Source organism: Myripristis murdjan, chromosome 2 (genome assembly GCF_902150065.1).
Source record: "Myripristis murdjan chromosome 2, fMyrMur1.1, whole genome shotgun sequence".
Lineage (NCBI taxonomy): Eukaryota > Metazoa > Chordata > Actinopteri > Holocentriformes > Holocentridae > Myripristis > Myripristis murdjan.
In genome coordinates this window covers 11,667,501-11,686,274 of record NC_043981.1, presented here as the reverse complement: position 1 = coordinate 11,686,274, position 18,774 = coordinate 11,667,501, and the positions used below count along the sequence as shown (strand labels likewise).

General features: G+C 44.0%; 1 protein-coding gene across 2 annotated transcripts in view; it reads left to right on the top strand.

The window, feature by feature from the left end:
- pard3ba (par-3 family cell polarity regulator beta a) overlaps positions 1–18,774 on the top strand; it is a 177,102-nt gene that overhangs the window by 136,341 nt on the left and 21,987 nt on the right. The window lies entirely within an intron of this gene.

Below are 18,774 nucleotides of genomic sequence, written 5' to 3'. Positions count from 1 at the left end.
TCGTCAAAAAACATACATTGTACAAGATGTTAAAGCTGCACAAAGGCATTTCTGATGTTAGTCGCCCTCATAACTGGGAATTTTTGGACTAAAGCAGCCAATGAGTCTGTGACATTTTATTACTAAACTGCACTCTTCACCCCACATTTTGTATTTTTTTTGGTGCTTGGTTGATGGTGAACATGTTCAGCCATCACTGATGAATCCAGATTTGTCCGCTCACACAGTTTTTAGGGGAAAAATTTGGATTTTGCTGTCATGTGTCAACTTCCATAAACTACTTCAGGCAAATGGGGCAAATCATTTGGATCTCAATTAGCTGAGATTTGACAGCCACTCAGTAATTTGGGCTGGAAAAGTAATTCAAAAGCTGTATTTCGCAGGATGCAGCTTTAGCAGTGCTCAGCTTTGGTGTAATTTAATGTAATTAAAAAAAAAAAAAAGATAAATTTGATGGAATGTATGTATGCCACAGTAAGGCCGTATGATGCAGCTTTTCCATTTGTGCTAGTCCATTAGAAGCAGACTCAATCCTCATTTCGCCATGACATTTGAAGTGGTGTGAGATAAGGACAGAGTGAGAGCTCTTTGCTTCTTCCTCTCAGGTTTGGTGAAGTAGCACCTCTAAACACGCCAAGCAGTATCTGTGACATGATGACAGCAGTGACACCAACATGACGTGGAGTTCTTGAGAAAAAGCAAATACGCTGTCTTGTACCTTTAATCTCCATTACTTGCAAAATGTGTTCGTAGTATGGAATGAAATCTGACTTTGGTTCGTTGAGTGATCTGTTTTCACAAAGCGAAGTTCTGGATGCGGTCTGGATCACAGCACCAGCTCGATGGTTAAAATGCTGTTTGTGAAAGTGGACGTTTGTTTGAGCTCGGTGAGTTTCCCCCGCCGCTTCGCCCGGGCTATTTTCAGCTCTCTTGTTAACATTTTGAGGTGCCGTGTGCCACGGTGGCGCCGCCCGCTCTCCTCCTCATTTAGTTTATGGAGAGATCTATTAGTGTGGTGACATTTCCATCCACTCTTTCTTTTCGCTCCTCCACGACCTCCTCCCTCCCTCTCTTTCTTTCATTCTCGCTCACTCAGTCGCTCTCCCATTCCACTCCTCCTCCTCCTCTCATTTAGTCATTGTTGTCTGCCTCTCTGTGAATCCACCTCGCTCTCTCTGTCCTGTTTTGGCAAGAAAAACAATGGACTTGAAATCCCTCACTGCAGGTGCCTCTCCTAACCAAGCTGAACTGCTAAATGTCCCTGAACCTGTATTGATCCCGGCTGAGGAATCATTTCATTTACCTCTGTTCACTCACGAACTCAGCACACTCACCATGGAAATCAATAGCCATTTATCAGCCATTCTAAAATGGGATTTTTTTAATAGCGAGCCCAAGGATGCAGAAAATCACAGTTTGATCTGAATCAGAAGTGTCGAAATCTGGCCGCAGCGGCCGGTTTCGGCGGGGCATTCCTGGGAGCAAGATTTATTTTTCATTAAATGAAACAACTGAGCAAAGAGAGGAGGGGAGGCATCAGGGAAATATGGGATGGATTTACTGACAACAGCGCCGATACCCAATCACCTGAGTCAACCTGCCTCCAACTGCGCTCGCTTCATCGCCTACTGTAGTCCCCGCTTATTGAGCGCTGAAGCCCCACGAACTAGTCTTCATTAGGCACTCGCACACACCGACCCGATTGCTTTTCCACGAGGCCTGAAGGGCCCCGTCGCTCATTACACGTCTCTGTGCGGCGCGCCTGCCTGTCAGCCACAGTTCGGTACCGAAACCCTGACACAATTAAGGAGCAGCGAGCGTGAGGCGCGAGCTCTGATCTGATTACTTTGTTCTGAAGAAAAAGAAAAAAGAAGAAGAAAAAAAAAAGAAAAGTCAACGGCATCAACAGCAAAATCAGCGGTGGGTTCGTCCCCCGAGGAGACTGATAATGAAACACCCCACTCACACACACACACACACACACACACACACACCACGAGCAGAAACAGTGAAACATTAAAGCATCCAGGAAATAATATCAAGAACAGAAAAACAATGTGATAATGGAACGTCGCATTGAAACGCCGACGAAAGGCCAACTTAATGTTGACCTCCTCGCTGTTTGTGACGAGAATCACACAAACACGCCTACCTACCGCACACACACACACACACACTCAGGTATATGCGCACACAAATTCACACATGCGGTCCACAGCATGCGTCGAGCACTCAGATAGACTCACACTTATTATAGCGCTCATACACATATACATACTTTCTTTTTCACACACACTGAAAAGCCACAGCCATTGATAAAGAATAGCTAAAATAAATATATATTCACAACAACTGAGAAATACAGATATTTTGATCATCCACACACACACACACACACACACACACACTTTTGTTTATGTCCGCTTGGTTTGCTGCGTTCACCAGGATGCTTTGGCTCCTCAGACCCAAAATACACAAGCACACACACACACACACATATATATATATCTATATTTACCCTCTCAACTCTCTCTCATGTACACACACAGACACACTGGAGATAAAGTGGAAGATAAACCTGCCCAAACTCACTTAGCCCACCTTTTTAAGCCGATACAGATGTCTGTGATCGAAATTTCCTAGGGTTCTTCAAAGTGAGTTGCATCACGCCTTTCGAGAAAATATAACATGAAGCATGTGATAAATATAGATATTTATTGACACTTGTTTGCCTAAGGGTAAGATAATAGTAGCTGCCTTTTAAAGCCGACCTGAGTCTTTGCTGTGAATGTGTGTAAGTGGGATCATGAACAGCAGATAGGACTCGGTGAATGAATGAAACTTGTTTATGTTGATGTTTGTTTGCCGTCGAGTGGTGTTAACGCTTTACGCCCTTTTGGATTCATGACTTCACACGCGCACAACTATTTTCTTTTACTCAGCGTGGTATGAGAGGAGCGTAAAAAAAAAAAAAGCAGACCACTTGAGCGCGGTGCTTGCCACGGCCTTGGCTGAGCAGCCTTTTACCCGCCGCCTCCTCCTCCTCCTCCTCCTCCTCCTCCGCCGCCGCCGCCGCCGATGCACTGCTCTTTTCCGCACAGCCGTCTCTGCAGCCTTGAATGGTTAAAAAGGTTTTTCAGAGCAGTCGAGCAGCTCGTCACCCAAGGCCAGGAGCACCGTTCTCCCTCTCTCTCTCTCTCTCTCTCACTCTCTCTCTGTGTGTGAGTCAGTGTGTCTCCGTTCGCCTTGTGGAGCCGGAGGATCCTGGTGAACGCGGCAAACCAAGCTGACATAAACAAAAGCAGGGATGAAAGCTCAGAGTGCGGTCGGACTTTCTATTCGCGTCTCTGCTTATTCTTTCAGCGGTCGTCGATCTACGTGATGGCGGGCCACATTTAAGCGGGCGTGTGTGTAGGTGTGTGTCCGGCTATTTCTGGCCCTCAGAAAGGGACTCCCCTCCTTGTTTCCTCCTGTAACATCTCTCTCTTCCTATCTATCCGTCTCTAATTTGATCCTTCCTTCATGTTCTCCGTCTGAGGATAGGTCAGTCTTATAATTACGCGTCGCACTGTCCTCCTTTCTTTGTCTTTGTCTGTTTTCTCTGTGTGCTAATGACAAGCTCTCTGTGGTGTCTTGTTGGCCAATTAAAACCCAAAAGTACATGAACTGATGCTTTTTTATAGGTTTCCTCTCCATTTGAGGTGAGTCAGGAGTAACTTTTGGTGGGTTCACGTGTCAGTCGCGCCCCATCGCTGTTAAAACTGGTGCAGCTGCCACATAGTGCAGTACCTTGTCAAAGTCCCTTTTAATGGCTTATCAAATATCATAAAACCAGTCAATGTTAGGAATTGTCAGGTTAAGGGTTAAGATTTTTCTTCGTCTCTCTCTGACAGTGTGTGACTTCATTAACTTTAAAGTTGATATTGCATGATTTGACACCATAGAGCTATCCATTTCCATAACATTTTGACTCAATTCTTACATTTTCTGGCATTTATTGCACTTAATAACTCTTGTTGACTTTACTGTTGAATTTGGAAAAACATGGCAGCAGGAATGCAGTGTGTTACCTTTAGTTTTTTGGATGATTTGACACATCTGTGGCTTTTCCATTGACAGTAGACACGTTTATTAAGTTCATTCTCAAGAAGTTTTGTTACTCCCGACATCAGACGAGTGATCAGAAAACAACTGGCCGTTTAACAAGCTGCACATGTCGTCAACATCCCCGTTCCTCATAATTGCACCACCAGCGGTTATTTATTTGGAGGTTCGTGACTTTTTGACCTCAGACCTCAGAAACTGCACAAGTTGTGTGGCTGCAGGATGGAAGGGCTGCAGCCTGCATGCCAAGGGCTTAGGCCATGATGAGCCTTACAAAAAAAAAAAAAAAAAAAAGCATACATATTAAGAATGAGGCACAGATCTTAACTTAAATATGTTTTATTTGACAGTCTCCTGGCTTGATTTGGAAGATTTTGGTCTGTTCATTATATTCAGTCTCAGATAAGGCCAATCAATGTGTCCTGATGAAGTTTGTTCTTCATTACCACCAACATCACAAAGTGTAAAATGAAAGCAACTGTACAACTATGAAAAACATGTCATATATGTGTCAGGACTCAACAGAAGGTTTCCAGACATTTTTATGCAATCACCCACATCGGTCTGGAAGTGATCAACTTAATTCTCAATACTTTGTCCAGATTTTCCAGGCCGGCGCAGGAAATCCTGGTTTTTGAGCAAGAGCAGAAACCAAATGTTGCTTCTGAAAAATAACTACTGATTCAAAATGTGGAGATTTCCTCCATAACATTTTTTTTTTTTTTTTTTTTTTTAAAACATGGCATGATGCAAGGACAGGGATTAATTGGCACATCACACTTGGTGGTATTCATTTACAGAGTCCTTCAGGATCTCCATCTAAAAATTCATGCATTTAACCAGTTTAATTAGTCATATGGTTGTAACTCGCCGCTTTCATCTGAGCTAATGTTTCCTCTGTGGTAACGCTCGTCCTTGGGGGTAATTTTGCTTTTGGTCACCGCTCAAAACATTAAAGCTGCACGTCTCAGTGTTTAAGGGGAAAGTCAAGTCAAATGATGCTGTCATATTAAATTTAGATTTCCTCCAGCAGGGTTATTAGCGTCCTTGGAACGAAAACACAGTAAACACTTTGATTCTTGGAAGTATTTTGTTCTTGTTAACTTGTTGTTCACTTTAACACACTAAACCTAGTCAATGAGTCATGTTGTTTCTATCTAAATATTCACTTCACACACGCCGTCTCTCAAACCAGCTTGTCAGCACCGTAAAAGAACATGTGAGTGTTTTTCTGTGGTGCATACAAGAGTGATTACATTGCAGTGTGTTATAAAGTATATTAACAGCTATTCATTTACAGTATAATTCACAGTATAATAATGTACTAGTGCAGACTTGTAGTTCTGACCTCATTCAACTCATAAGAGCAACAATATAAATATGCAAAGAACATAAAACAACGATATAAACCATGCAGCTGTTTATTTAATGATGTTTCTGACATTTTCATGTGGATAAATGATCATTTGGCTGATGTGTTTTAGTAGATGATGGGGTAGCCAGATCAAGAAACGTTTTTTTTTTTTTTTTTTTTTAACGTTTGAACTGGGGAAGCCAGCGTGAGCAGTGAAAGTAACCACAGCTGAGGAAAAGAGCGCCACCTACAGAAACTCAAACTCGAGGGAAAAGATGCTGCAGTCCCATGTACACTTTGACTGACAGGTGATGTGAAAGCGAGCTGAAACACAGGAGCGATCGGCGTTTAAAGATGGAGACTCTTACACAACGCCGCTTTAATAAGTCCCATCTGCTTGAGTTCGCACAACCCCGAGGTGCCGTCATGAGGAGGTGCTTTTCAAAAACAGTTGTAAAAGGCTAAGAGACGTTTTTAGCCAGATCTGGATTTTATCTTGCGGTTTAGAGCCTCAATGTTCTCGAACTCAACAAACTTTGGGGGGGGCAAAATTAAAATTTACCACACCTTGTTTGGTCCTGCTTCCAGTGCCGTGAGCCAGTCAAAGATCCAGTGCTGACTGCAAATAAAAAAATATCACTTGATTTATATTTCACCGCGGTTTTCGCTGACAAATGCCTCGCCTTTCCATGAACAGCGACAAAAACAACAGCGCCTATAAAAGCGTCCTCACCCCTCAAGTGCAGTATTTTCGAACGGAGCTCAGCAGCTCATGAAAAGCGCTTCACAAATTGAGTCGATTAACCAAAGTTATTTTTCTGGGAAGAATTAACTGTGTGGTGTGAAAATGTTCCCACCACTACAAACTTAGTATTTAGGCCCATTACCGACAACACAGGCCTCATGCAACCACGATTATGCAGACCGCTAGCAGGGCTTTCACACCGCATGAGCATGACTGGGTGTTATTTTAATACGGTCAGCTCAAGTATGAGAAACTGGAGTGAAGCAGAATCTTGTTTACCCATTGTTAGAGAGGCACACACACACACACGCACACACACACACACACATGCATGTAAACATATGCATCTTATTTTCAACTCATTACCCTGTGAATTGCACACAACAGTGGCAGCACATGTGACACCTTAATGAACACAGAAGTCACAGACAATCTCTCTCTCTTTCTCTCTCTCACACACACAAACACAGAGTCATTATAAAACACACACACACACGTACACACACAAACCACCAGATACCCACTCGCACACGCCCAGATATGACTTGTCATCCGTTGCGCGGCTGTTTTTTTTTTTTGTATTTCTCTCTAATGTTGTGTGTGCGGACATCCGTCACCTTGATGATATTTTAATGTCACATCCTCGGGCTGTCTCAATCTCTCCCTCTGTCTGCCTCTCCCACACATCGGCCATCACTTCATAAATAAACCCTCACATCATTAAGTAAACACACACCAGCCTGTCATGGTGATAGATGGCCCACACACACACGCACACACGCTCTCTCTCTCTCACACACACACACACACTCAGGCACCAGTGATCCATGAGGGGTGTCTGATGCCCAGAGGCAAAAGCCCCCCCAATGTTTTTTTTTTTTTTTTTTTTGTGCCCACAATCCTAATGAACACACACTTATTCATCTGTGCACTTGCACTGATCTAGAAGTACACACATTGTATTAGCAGAACTACACACTGCATTACATTTCCGAGTGTGTGTGTATGTGTGTGTGTGTGTGTGGGGAATCCACTTCAAAGTGTGTACTTGGGCTCTCTTTGGTTGCATATTGTTGTTTACATGTGTGTACCGGTGAGTTTCGTTGACTCCCACTGCGCCACAGTGGCTCGCCGTCACTCTTACTTTGGCCTGACAAGCGCCTGCACACACACACACACACACACACACACACAAAAGCCACTTCCACTGTGAGCATTTCAGGCTCGCTCCATCTGTGTCACACACCCAAGACTCTCTCTCACACACACACACACACACACACACACACACACGTGCGCGCGCTCACACTCAAGCAGAGTACAGGTGTAATGGATGTGCCGGCAGGCTCGTCCCGCTGTGTGCTTACTGTTGGGGAGCTGCCATAAAAGTGCTGTAGCCCAGCAGATAGCTGCTTATAAAGACAAGAGCGGGAGAGAGAGGGGGGAAAAAAGAGAAAGAGAAATGGGAGAGGGGAAAGAGAGAGACAGGGCGAGCAAGCGGGAGAGAGAGAGTGTAACTGAGAGGGAGGGAGAGAAACTGAGCTGGAGAGGGAGAGAGGCAGCAAGCGAGCCAGAATGGAAGAAAAAAAAAAGGGAGTGCGAGCATATGTGTGTATGAGAGAGAGAGAGAGAGAGAAGGGGGAAAGTCCAATGTTGCGTTCATGTCATACGGAGAGGAAGGTTCGATCTGTAAATGCTCACGCCGGCTGAATAAGAATGTAAAGTAAGCGATTGTTACCATTCTTACAAAGAGAAAAAAAACGTGTCCAAATGACATCATCCATATCGAGGCACGTTTTAAAAAAAACAAAAAAGACGTTCATTTGCAGGGCGTTATGGTTAAAAATAAACCGCCTTCCTCGGGGTGTCTTAACCCACACTGTTCTCCAGATACTTGTGCGTTATTTAATGCCCAGTCAGACATATTGGAGCTTTCAGGAAAAAAAAAAAAAAAAAAAAAAGAGATTTCTAGTTGTAATTAGATGGTTTCTTGACGTAAATGGGAGTTACAAGTCAGAAGATGGTACTTATGGTCACCGTGTGATGGAACTGCTGCATAGGCAAGACTGACAGAGGACGGGACGTGGAGAATTTAGAGGGGAAGCAGAAAGGAGAACAGAAGTTGGAGCGGCCATGTTGGCACGAGCCGGAGACGCAGAAGGGACGGAGCAACGGACGGACAGATGGAGGGATGGGAGGATGAATGGCTGGAAGGAGTGAAGGCAGGGAGGAAGAGGACGGCGTGTTCTCGCTGGGTTTGGGTGGGTGCGTGCATGTGGACGGGAGTGGTCCGGTGTTTTTAAAGTGACACGCAGGGCGACCCGTGACCTTTGACCTCGTCGTGGAGGAGGCAAGAGACAAGCTTCACTTCGTTCTCTCTCTCTCTTTTTTTTTTCTCGTCTCCCCCATCCCCCTTTCCGCTCGGTGCCGTCTAATAAAGTTGAAGGATGCTTGAGATAATCTTCCAAAATGTGGAGTTGGAGTGTGGGAGGGAAGGAGAGAGAGAGAAAGAGAGAGAGAGAGGGAAAGAGAGAAAGAGAGAGAGAGAGAGAGAGAGGGCGAGCAAGCAGCTGGTCCGGGGGTGTTTCTCAGAAGGAGGCTGCACTAATGTTAGTCTAATGTTAGTGTTAATCAGGTTAGCATATGCCCCCTCTCTCGTGTGTCTTTGTGTGTGTGTGTGTGTGTGTGTGTGTGTGTGTGTGTGTGTGTGTGTGTGTGTGTGTGTGTGCTTTTGAAGTTTTAGTGATGCACCTGCACTGTTTTAATGGGGAGAAAAGATGAGGTTCTGGCTAACACAGACACTCAGTCAGCATCTCTCTTTCCCTTTCTTTCTCTCTTACCCGCACACACACACACACACACACACACACACACACACACACACACACAGCTCCCATGGGGAAAGGAGCACTTGGAGTGCAAGTACTTGGATCACCTAGAAACTTGGATTCAGTCCAGTGCAGAGATGGTTGGATTTTCAGTTTGATCCATCTTTTACTGCACGTACACACACACGCGCACACACACACACACACACACACACACACACACACACACACACAAGCTGAAGCACACAAGTTTTCCAACGGCAGCATGCCAACTTTTAGAGACATAATACACGTAGAGCTTTATCTGGAGGTATGTATGAGTATGAACACACACACACACACACACACACACACACATTATGTATGGGTGTGTACGTGAATATGAACACCCACTTGAACACACACATTTTAAAACCAGAGTTTTAAGAGGTAGCATACCACAAACATTTGAAAATGCATAGTCATAGAGCAGCTATGAGAAGGCAACACACACACACACACACACACACACACACACACACACACACACACACACACACACACAGCCACCTTCAAAGGGCAGCAGACCTCAGCTTTGGCCAAACTGAAGCTGTTTTCAGAGTTCACTTCTCTGCAGGAGGCGAAGGAGCCAAAGCCACGCTGGCAGCTTACACACACACACACACACACACACACACACACACACAAGCACTTGCACACATACATCACACTCACACACACACACAGACATTCTCGTGACCAAAACCAAAGCCATAAACACATTAACAACACCCACCCTGGTCGTCTTCTTCTTCTACACACACACACACACACACACACACACACACACTACATACACACACACACTCCTGGAAGAGTCTGTCGTTAAACTTGTATATTTCAGATCGAGTTTCTTCTTCTTTCTTTTTTTTTTTTTTTTTGACCCCCTTCAAGATCATCCTTGCTTGAACCTATACACACACACACACACACACACACACACACACTCACACTCCTCCCTCGCCCACCCAGCCCCGTGTGGCGGTCGAGGTTTGCTCTGATTAGAGGCTGCCCCGTCGGGCGCTGCCTCTCCGGGCCGGGCTCGGCTCTATTCTGGCTGCGTAATTACACGGGACGCACCGCAAGTTAGTGTTTGGATCATCCACCCGGAATAACCCGGAGAGAGCTACTGGAACCAGAGACGGGACGACCGGGGGGGGGCGGGGGGGCGGGACACGACTTACAGCTTACAGGAGCCAGTTTCCTGTTAATGGGCTTTTAGTCAGGAAGGCTCACTGTTATAATTACAGAGTGAAGGCCTAACACGTCTTTATATATATATATATATATATATATATTTTTTTTTTTTTTTTTTTTTTTTTTTTTTTTTTTTCAATGCAAGTAAAAAATTCACTTTCACTTTTCCCCGAGCAGATCAGCTGGTACCAGATTTTTTTTTTTTTTTTTTTTTTTTTTTTTTTTACAGAGCTAGTATCTTGAAACAAAGTTATTTCAGCTCATTCGCACTCACTGCCAGCGTCTTGTGTGATTAAAGAAACAGTTCACCCAAAAATACAGAAACAGATATTTTCCCAGTTCAACCCCCCTAATAATGTGTGGGTTTTCCATCCAGATCATTTGTGTGTAATTTGTCGAGGTTTCCTTTCTCTCTACTCCCACTCCACTGAATGGATATGCAGTGGTGGAAAAAAGTTTTCGGACACCCTTAAAATTTTAAACAATCACACAATCTCAAATATTATCATGAAATATTTGTGGAAAAATCTTTTATGTGTTTCAAAAGGTGTGGCTGCGTTAGACAGATACAAACAAATACAAATTATATTTTTTGTTTATTGTTTACAAGAAAAACTAAATTCTTGACAGTTGAATCTTTATCTTCAGGCGTGTTTCCTGCATTAGGTTCCTGGTTTTAGCCATTTTTGTGTCTGAAGAACTTTCAGATGTGCTGCTTTATATAGACACCAAGCTTGGCAACAAAAATTGTGTCTTTTAATAAAAAGAACGACCTTCATCACTGGTACCAAACGACCCAATAGTCCAAATTTCTTATGTATTTTTATGGAACCAATCAATTTGAAGTTTTTAATGGCTTTTTTAGGATTTGTTTAGTATTTTGGCTGTGACTGTACTAAAAGAAATTGCACTTGAAGACCTAAGAGTGATTCTTAATGCAATATTTCACAAATGCATGGGGTGTCCGAAAACTTTTTTCCACCACTGTCGTTTTTGGAGCTCAAAACAACAAAAATTGAAAGAGCAACATAATCTGCAGTCCTCTGTGGCGAAGGAACTATATTTCCCTCTCCTCTATCTATTCATCTCTAATTGATACTCGTTGGATAGATACATTTTGCCGCTGGAAACGTGTTCCTTTTAAGATGGATATCTCTTTGCGGGGTTGCCATAGCGTTGGAGGCCGGTGTGTTTAACCGGCCTGCGATGAAGAGGTAATCCACGAGTGAGGAGAGGCGGTAAAGTGGAAAGATCAAGAGACGACGGTGATGGAGGACGGAGAAGAGGCGAGAGATTAACAAATGAAGAAGATAAGGGGAACGGCAAGGATGCCCAGTGGAACGGAGATCGACTGCGGGGTGTGTGTGTGTGTGTGTGTGTGTGTGTGTGGAGGTGTGAGGGGTGAGAACGGGGCGTGCCAAAGTGGTCCAACGCGCGCTCGTCGCCCGGCGTAATCCTGTCCTGCTGCTGTGTGTGTGTTTTGCAAGCGTCCTGCTCCAGCTTTGTTATGGATGCTGTCAGTTTCTCTGTGCGCCTGACAAAACTATTCATCCTCAATGTTTCACAGCCAGTCGGCAGCAGAGACAGATTAATATCTTCAGGCTGACGTGGTTAACACCTTGACGGGTTTACAAAAATACAAGATTTGGTCCACTGACAATAAAAATACATGCTTGGTGTGAGGGACTGAGAGTGTGCACCTGCATAGGAAGTGATTTTTTTTTTTGTCCCCACATTTTTTTTTTTTTTGCACCTGTTCTCTGATTTTAAGAGTTGTTCAGTTGTTTTTGTATTGAACAATGCATTGCATATTAGCAAATAAACACTGACTTTGTATCATTTACATTTAGTTTATCTTGTTCCCCACTGCTGGAAACGGGCTTCCTCTCCCACCACCTCTCAGCTGCTGAGTTTTTATGACATCAGTCATTTGAAGTTTTCACCCCGTGTTGATTTGGTTTTCATTTTAGTTTTAGCTTTGCTCCCCCTAGCTGAAAACCAGCTAGAACAAAATAAATAACAGCTGATACAGTTATTTTGAAGAGTTCATTTGCAAAAACAGATAAAAGCCGTTCTTAAAATGAATGCACCTTTTTCACTGATACTGCTTGGAGTACACACACACATACACACACACACAAAGCATGATTTAGGATAATAGGCTAAATAAACATATAAAAATAGAAATAAATATAAAGTAAATTTTAATAAAATTCCAAAAAGTTTAAAAAGGTTTTAATAAATTCAAATGGAGATATCTGTTTTTGCAAATGAGCTCTTCATTCGTATAACGCGTTGTGAGCTCATACCTTGGTTTATTTTAACCTGAATTACTCAAAGGTGCGGTTTGATATAAGATGCGATGTAGATCTGATATTTTGGGGGGGTTTGTAGATCAAACACAAAGCAGTAGCCTAGAAGACCAAAAAAATAATGTTTTTAATCCATTGTACATAATCCAAAGTCACATATTTGTTCTGGAACAATAAAATATCATTTCACTTTTCTTCTTTCGTGAAATCCATTTTGTGTCCAGTTTGTGTTTCAATTATTTGAAGCCATTTTTTTTTTTTACCCCTTCGTTTTTAAATGTCAAGGCACCTAGGAATTTCTAACTCCAGTGTGCGCTGCTGTCCGCCGCCTCCAGTCTCTCAGCACAGAGATTTTCATAAAATACTGATGTTGCACTCACTTTCTTGGGTTTGTAGAGCTGAACACAAACCGACCAGACCCTCGGCTGACCGAACACCTGAAACACACGAGCAATCAGCCGCTCTCTCAGATCCCATCGTCGTTTTCTCAACTTCTGTGCCGCTGAAGTTGAGCGGAGAGCGCGGATGCAAATACGGCCGCCGCATTATTCATCAACTCCTTCATACCTGCTTTTTGACCACCTGTGTTGTTTTACATCATCTGCTTTTTCATTTCAGCCTGTTCTTTTTCACTGTCTCAATCTCTCACGCACACACACACACACATATACACACACACACATACACAAACTCAGACTCAGGCACAGGTTGAACTCTTGCTCGCTCTCCTGGGAGACGGAGACAAGAGTGAACATCTCATTTCAGCATTAAGTCTGTACCCGCTGCTATCAAGTTTTCTCACACACACACGCACGCACACACACACACAACACCTTTATCTCTCGTTCTCTTCACAAGTCACAATGTGCGATTCCATCCACGGACTCCTTTTCTCTGTCCTTGTCTCTGCGGCTCATCCCCGAGGCTCAACACACTCGCCTCTCCTCGCTCTTGTTTTAAGTCACTTCATTCCAATGCGGCACAGCAACTGGGTGAGCTTTTTTTTTTTTTTTTTTTTTTTTTCTTCCCAAAACCACCTCCACCACCACCACCAGCTCATCTGGATCGACAGAGGCCCGTGAGGACTGATTTGGGGTCTGTCTTTACCCCGGCGGCGTGTCTCTGGCCTACGGGCGAACTGCAGAGTGTGATCTGCCGGCAGGTCGATAGAAATCTCCCATTCTCCTCCTCGCTCGCGCCCTCTCCCACTTCAAAGCGCGTCACCTCTCTGTGTTTTTTGGATTTCAGAGGAGGTTCGGCGGAGTTTGCTTTGTGTGTGTGTGTGTGTGTGTGTGTGTCTCTTTGCTCAGGTCATACTTTATCGTCTTTGATAGCAGCAGACTCGCCCCTGCTGGCACTGTAACGTGACTTGACAGGACTGGAGGGGGGAGCAGTTGGAAGATTTTGCATGGGCGTGTGTGTGTGTGTGTGTGTGTGTGTGTGTGTGTGTGAGGGGGGCAAACATCCTGCAGCACCACCTCAAGCAACACAGGAACACACAGAAGCACACACACACACACCTGATTTTTACATCACGACTGGGACAATTTAGGGGCTGGAGAGGGGAGAGAGAGCAAGATTTTACACGCACAACACACAACACACACGCGCACACACACTATGACATGCCAGGTTCCCGAACCTGGAGAGGTAAAAATGAACCCGCATTCAAACACACAACACACACACTCTCACACTCACTCACAGGGGTTTTGGATGTTATTTCAGCGAACAGTGGGGAGGTAAACAAACCCACAGAGGGATGGAGGAACAGGGACACAGCTAAATAAACAACACCCCATGGCCACTGCCACGGCCACACACACACACACACACACACACACACACACACACACACACACACACACACAGAAGAGGTTTTAAATTAGCATGCATGTAAGGGAATTACAGCTTCATATGGAAACAATGGAAAATACACAAACACATATTTTAAAGATGTAACATTAATACAAAGGCATGTTAGTGTAGGCATGTGTGGTTTAGTTGTTGAAATTTTTTTTTTTTTTTTTTGGATTTAGACCGTTCATTGTGTTTCCTGCTCATGCCAAACCCCTGATCCAACATTAGCTGGATTTGCATGGCAACCAAATAATCCATCAGTAAGCAGAATAATAGCACATGAAAAAATCAACGAGCCCGCTCCAAATGTTATTTCATTCCGCGTGAAAAACAAGCTATTAATCATTGATTGAAGCACGGCGCTTGATTGAGACACAGTGCTTTACTTAAGTAAGAGTACAGAGACACTGCATGCATTAAAAGTAAAAACTCATGCAAAGCTAATTCAATTAAGGTTCAAGTAAAGACGTATTAGCATGAATTGGAGTCTTAAAAGTGAAAGCAGTTGTGCCCTTTTCACTGCTCAGTTGTTGATTATGCATTAACCTGCCACAAGTATTACAGTGTTGTAGCTCAGACTGCTAACTAACAATGCATCAGATTTATCAAATCTGCAAAGTCACTGGTAATTAAAGCTGTCAGATAAGCATAGTGCAGTAAAAAGTACAATATTTACTCTGAAATGCAGTGCAGAAAAAAGTACAAAGTCTCACAAAGTGGAGATAAAAGTAAAGCAGCAGTATTTTAGTTGCTTTGTACCTTTTATTTGTTATTAATTATCCTCCTGAGACCCGAGGAAAAAAAGTGTCTTCCAATTTAACTTTTTTTTTTTTGTGATTTCTTGTCTATTTAGAGTTAAAACAACAACTCACAATTTAGAATTTCACAAAAATATTTTTATTTTAGATTTTACAGTACGTCCACTGTAGTGGATTTACCTGTAAAAAACAGATCATTTTAAATTGAAATAAAAAAAAAAAACAATCAAATGACCACAGATAATCAATTACAGACAATCAATGCCATTAACAAGAAAATATATAATTTTCATAAATAAAAAACAATAGCAAAGCAATATTTGACTTCCTGTTTCTTTTTTGTGCGTTTTTCTGCACCTGCCATTTTGGCTCAATAGAAAGTGGGTGTTTCCCTCATCCCACCTTATCACATGAGATATCATTGGAAAGGCCTGGATGTCCTCTGTACACCAGGACTTGATAGGGCAGCTCAAATGAATAAAAGAATATAGACGATCAATTGATGTCCACTACACACGACATAATTGAATAGGCTGTTCTTTCTATGCATATTAGTCCATTTATAAGGATGGAGTTTCCTGGAGTGTATAAAAACACTCTTTCCTCCAGCTCGCGCTCTCTGCTGTACGTAAACAAGCGGCGTATCGGGTCACTTTATTCAGCGCTCATGTAAACAGCTTCACGTGAGACGTCGAGTCGGAACAAATTCATCCGGTGATGAAATGTTCTGCGTGGAACCGGAGCGAATGATCACAGGCAGCGCGAGCATGGCGAACAGCAATACATCGAATGCAGCTAATGAGCAAGCCTTCCTCTTTCCACCACCTTTTACACTGAAGCGTTACAGTGCACACACTCACACACACACACACGTCCCATCCAGGTCTGAATCTAACTTTATGTAAATGCAGGAAGCCGCTCTGAGGTCAAGAGTTGAGGCCTGAACACACACTAACAATGAAGACAATTACCAGCAGATTGGCCTATTACCAAACTAGACTGCATTCCAGTCTGAGTGTGTGTAACCTCTGTGTAACCGGTGTGTGTGTGTGTGTCTATGTGTTTGTGTGTGTGTGTACCATCTGCTGCTAACGAGCTGTGGGGAGAGCAGGGTCCAGGTGTGGGAGTGTTTCGTGTACGTCTGAGGGCAAGAGCGCCTCGTTGCTGAGACGCACACACACACACACACACTCATGCATGCACAAATACACACACACACAGCCTAATTCCACATAATCTTGCGTGCCAAAGGGCTCGGGATAAAAGGCATACTCTGACCTTTTTCGAGTATTAGTTGGTTATTTTGCTCCACCTGAAACTTGTTACACCGAGGGAACGCAGCCCCGGTGGTTTCAATAATGAAAACTAACAACGTTAACAAGCCGCTTCAGAACAACGGGGCCAAAAATTCAGAGTGTTTTACCGCTTCCATATCCCCAATCACACCAACGGGTTCCTTCACCTCCCATTTCCCCCTTAAATTTACCTTTAAGTAGCTTCAAAGTCTTCCATATTGTGTGACAAGGTGATATCCATATTGTGTATCTTCCGGTTGCATCACGCTTAGATTGAGTGAATTACTCAAACTCAATATGCCGATAGGTGGTGTAAGTTCATTATGTCCTGAGTAAATTCCCGTAGATTTTTCTTTTTAAGGACAAAATTAAAAAAACAATTGTTTTACCTTTACCTCAATATGCCGATGTTTTATGGCTGCAGCATTGCATCAAACAGAGCATACACTACTCACAAAAAGTTAGGGATATTTGGCTTTTGGGTGAAATTTATGGAAAATGTAAAATGTTCACGCTACAGTGATATTATATCATGAAAGTAGGGCATTTAAGTAGAAGCATGCACTGGTGATTTCCTCATCTCAAACAATTTCTTGAAACAAAAGCCAACAACAGTGGTGGATATACCACAACAAAAAATGTCAGTGTCAATAACTTGTCATGTGCCCTTGAGCATCAATTACAGCTTGACAACGACGTCTCATGCTGTTCACAAGTCGACTTATTGTCTGCTGAGGCATGGCATCCCACTCTTCTTGAAGGGCGGCCCTCAGGACATTGAGGTTCTGGGGTACAGAGCTCCGAGCCTCTACACGGCGACTCAGCTGATCCCATAGGTTTTCTATGGGATTCAGGTCTGAGAAAGTGCAGGCCACTCCATTTGAGGTACCCCAGTCTCCAGCAGCCGTTCCCTAATGATACGACCTCGATGAGCTGGAGCATCAAACACCTGATGTGAATTTTGCCGTTAAACTCCTTGTTAGAGAACAGCAACTTGTGCAAAAAGTACTGAAACATTGAACAGTTGGACATGTGCATTCAAAAGTTTACAGAAGGTCACATTAAGTTCACCTGTAAAGGTTATAATGCATTTTAGGTTCATCCTGAAATTTCACCCGAAAGCCGAATATCCCTAACTTTTTGTGAGTATCTAGATGACTTGTGCATCATTTTAGACACATTTCCTATAAAGCTCGCTAAATCTCGGCTCCAATTTAAACTAAAGTGCTGTGGGTTTGAACAAAAGCTGCGTGCCTGTGGAGCGATGAACCCATCAACGGGACCGGAGCAACAAGAAAATAATGACAATATCGTTTTCCCGCCCCAATCAGCTTTTGCGTAAATCACAACTTTTTCAGCGTTAAACCACCGTATGTTGCCGGGGCGTCGAGTCCTCAGCCCGCAGTGTTGCAGCCTTTTCCAACACGGCCGAGGACAGCGGTGTCAGCGGCGCCGGTGCCCTTGAACGTGTTGAGGGATGCTCTCAGACCGGGGCAGCAACTTAAATCGACCCGTTTGAGTCTCGACACAAATTCCCCTCCCAGGCAGGGCCGCGTGTTTCATCGAAAAACGAGATTCGAGCCCCCCCAGGAGAGGAGCGACTCAGAGCATTTTTTTTTTTTACCACCATCGTGCGTTTGTACACAACGCGAACGCGCGTGCATTTGTTTGGGTGCATGCGCCTTTTTTCACCGCATCTCCAACTGAGCCTCCTCGGGTTCATACTCCCAACTGTCAGCAGCCACTGCCAACAGTAGTTAGGCTCACTGCGGCTCACAAGTGCCTGCTGTGTTTTGTTTGGTGTCCACCCACACACACACACACACACACACACACACTCACACACACACACCACATCTTTAACAGCATCTCTGTCAGTTTTTCCTTCGGTGCCAACTCAGTGTTTTTGTCGCTCTCTCTCTCTCTCTCTTCTCACGAGGGAATCAGCAGAGTCTCATCGCCGTGGCGTCGGGGGGGTTGGATGGATATCGGGGTGGATCCCGCCTCAGAGCGCCAGCCGGATGCAGGATGGGGGCGCGCGCGTGTGTGTGTGTGTGTGTGTGCGTGTGTGGGGTTGCCGGCAGGAGGCGGGCATGGGGTGCCAGGCACGGGGCTCCACGCTGAGGCACACTCTTAATTAGCATCCAAGATGGATGGATGGAAGGATGGATGGATGGATGGAAGGATGGAGGGATGGATGGAGGAGATGGCAAGGAGGAGGCTAATTATGCCGTTTGAAAAGCGACGGCGGAGGGAAAGAGGGTTTTGGAAGAGGCGAATGT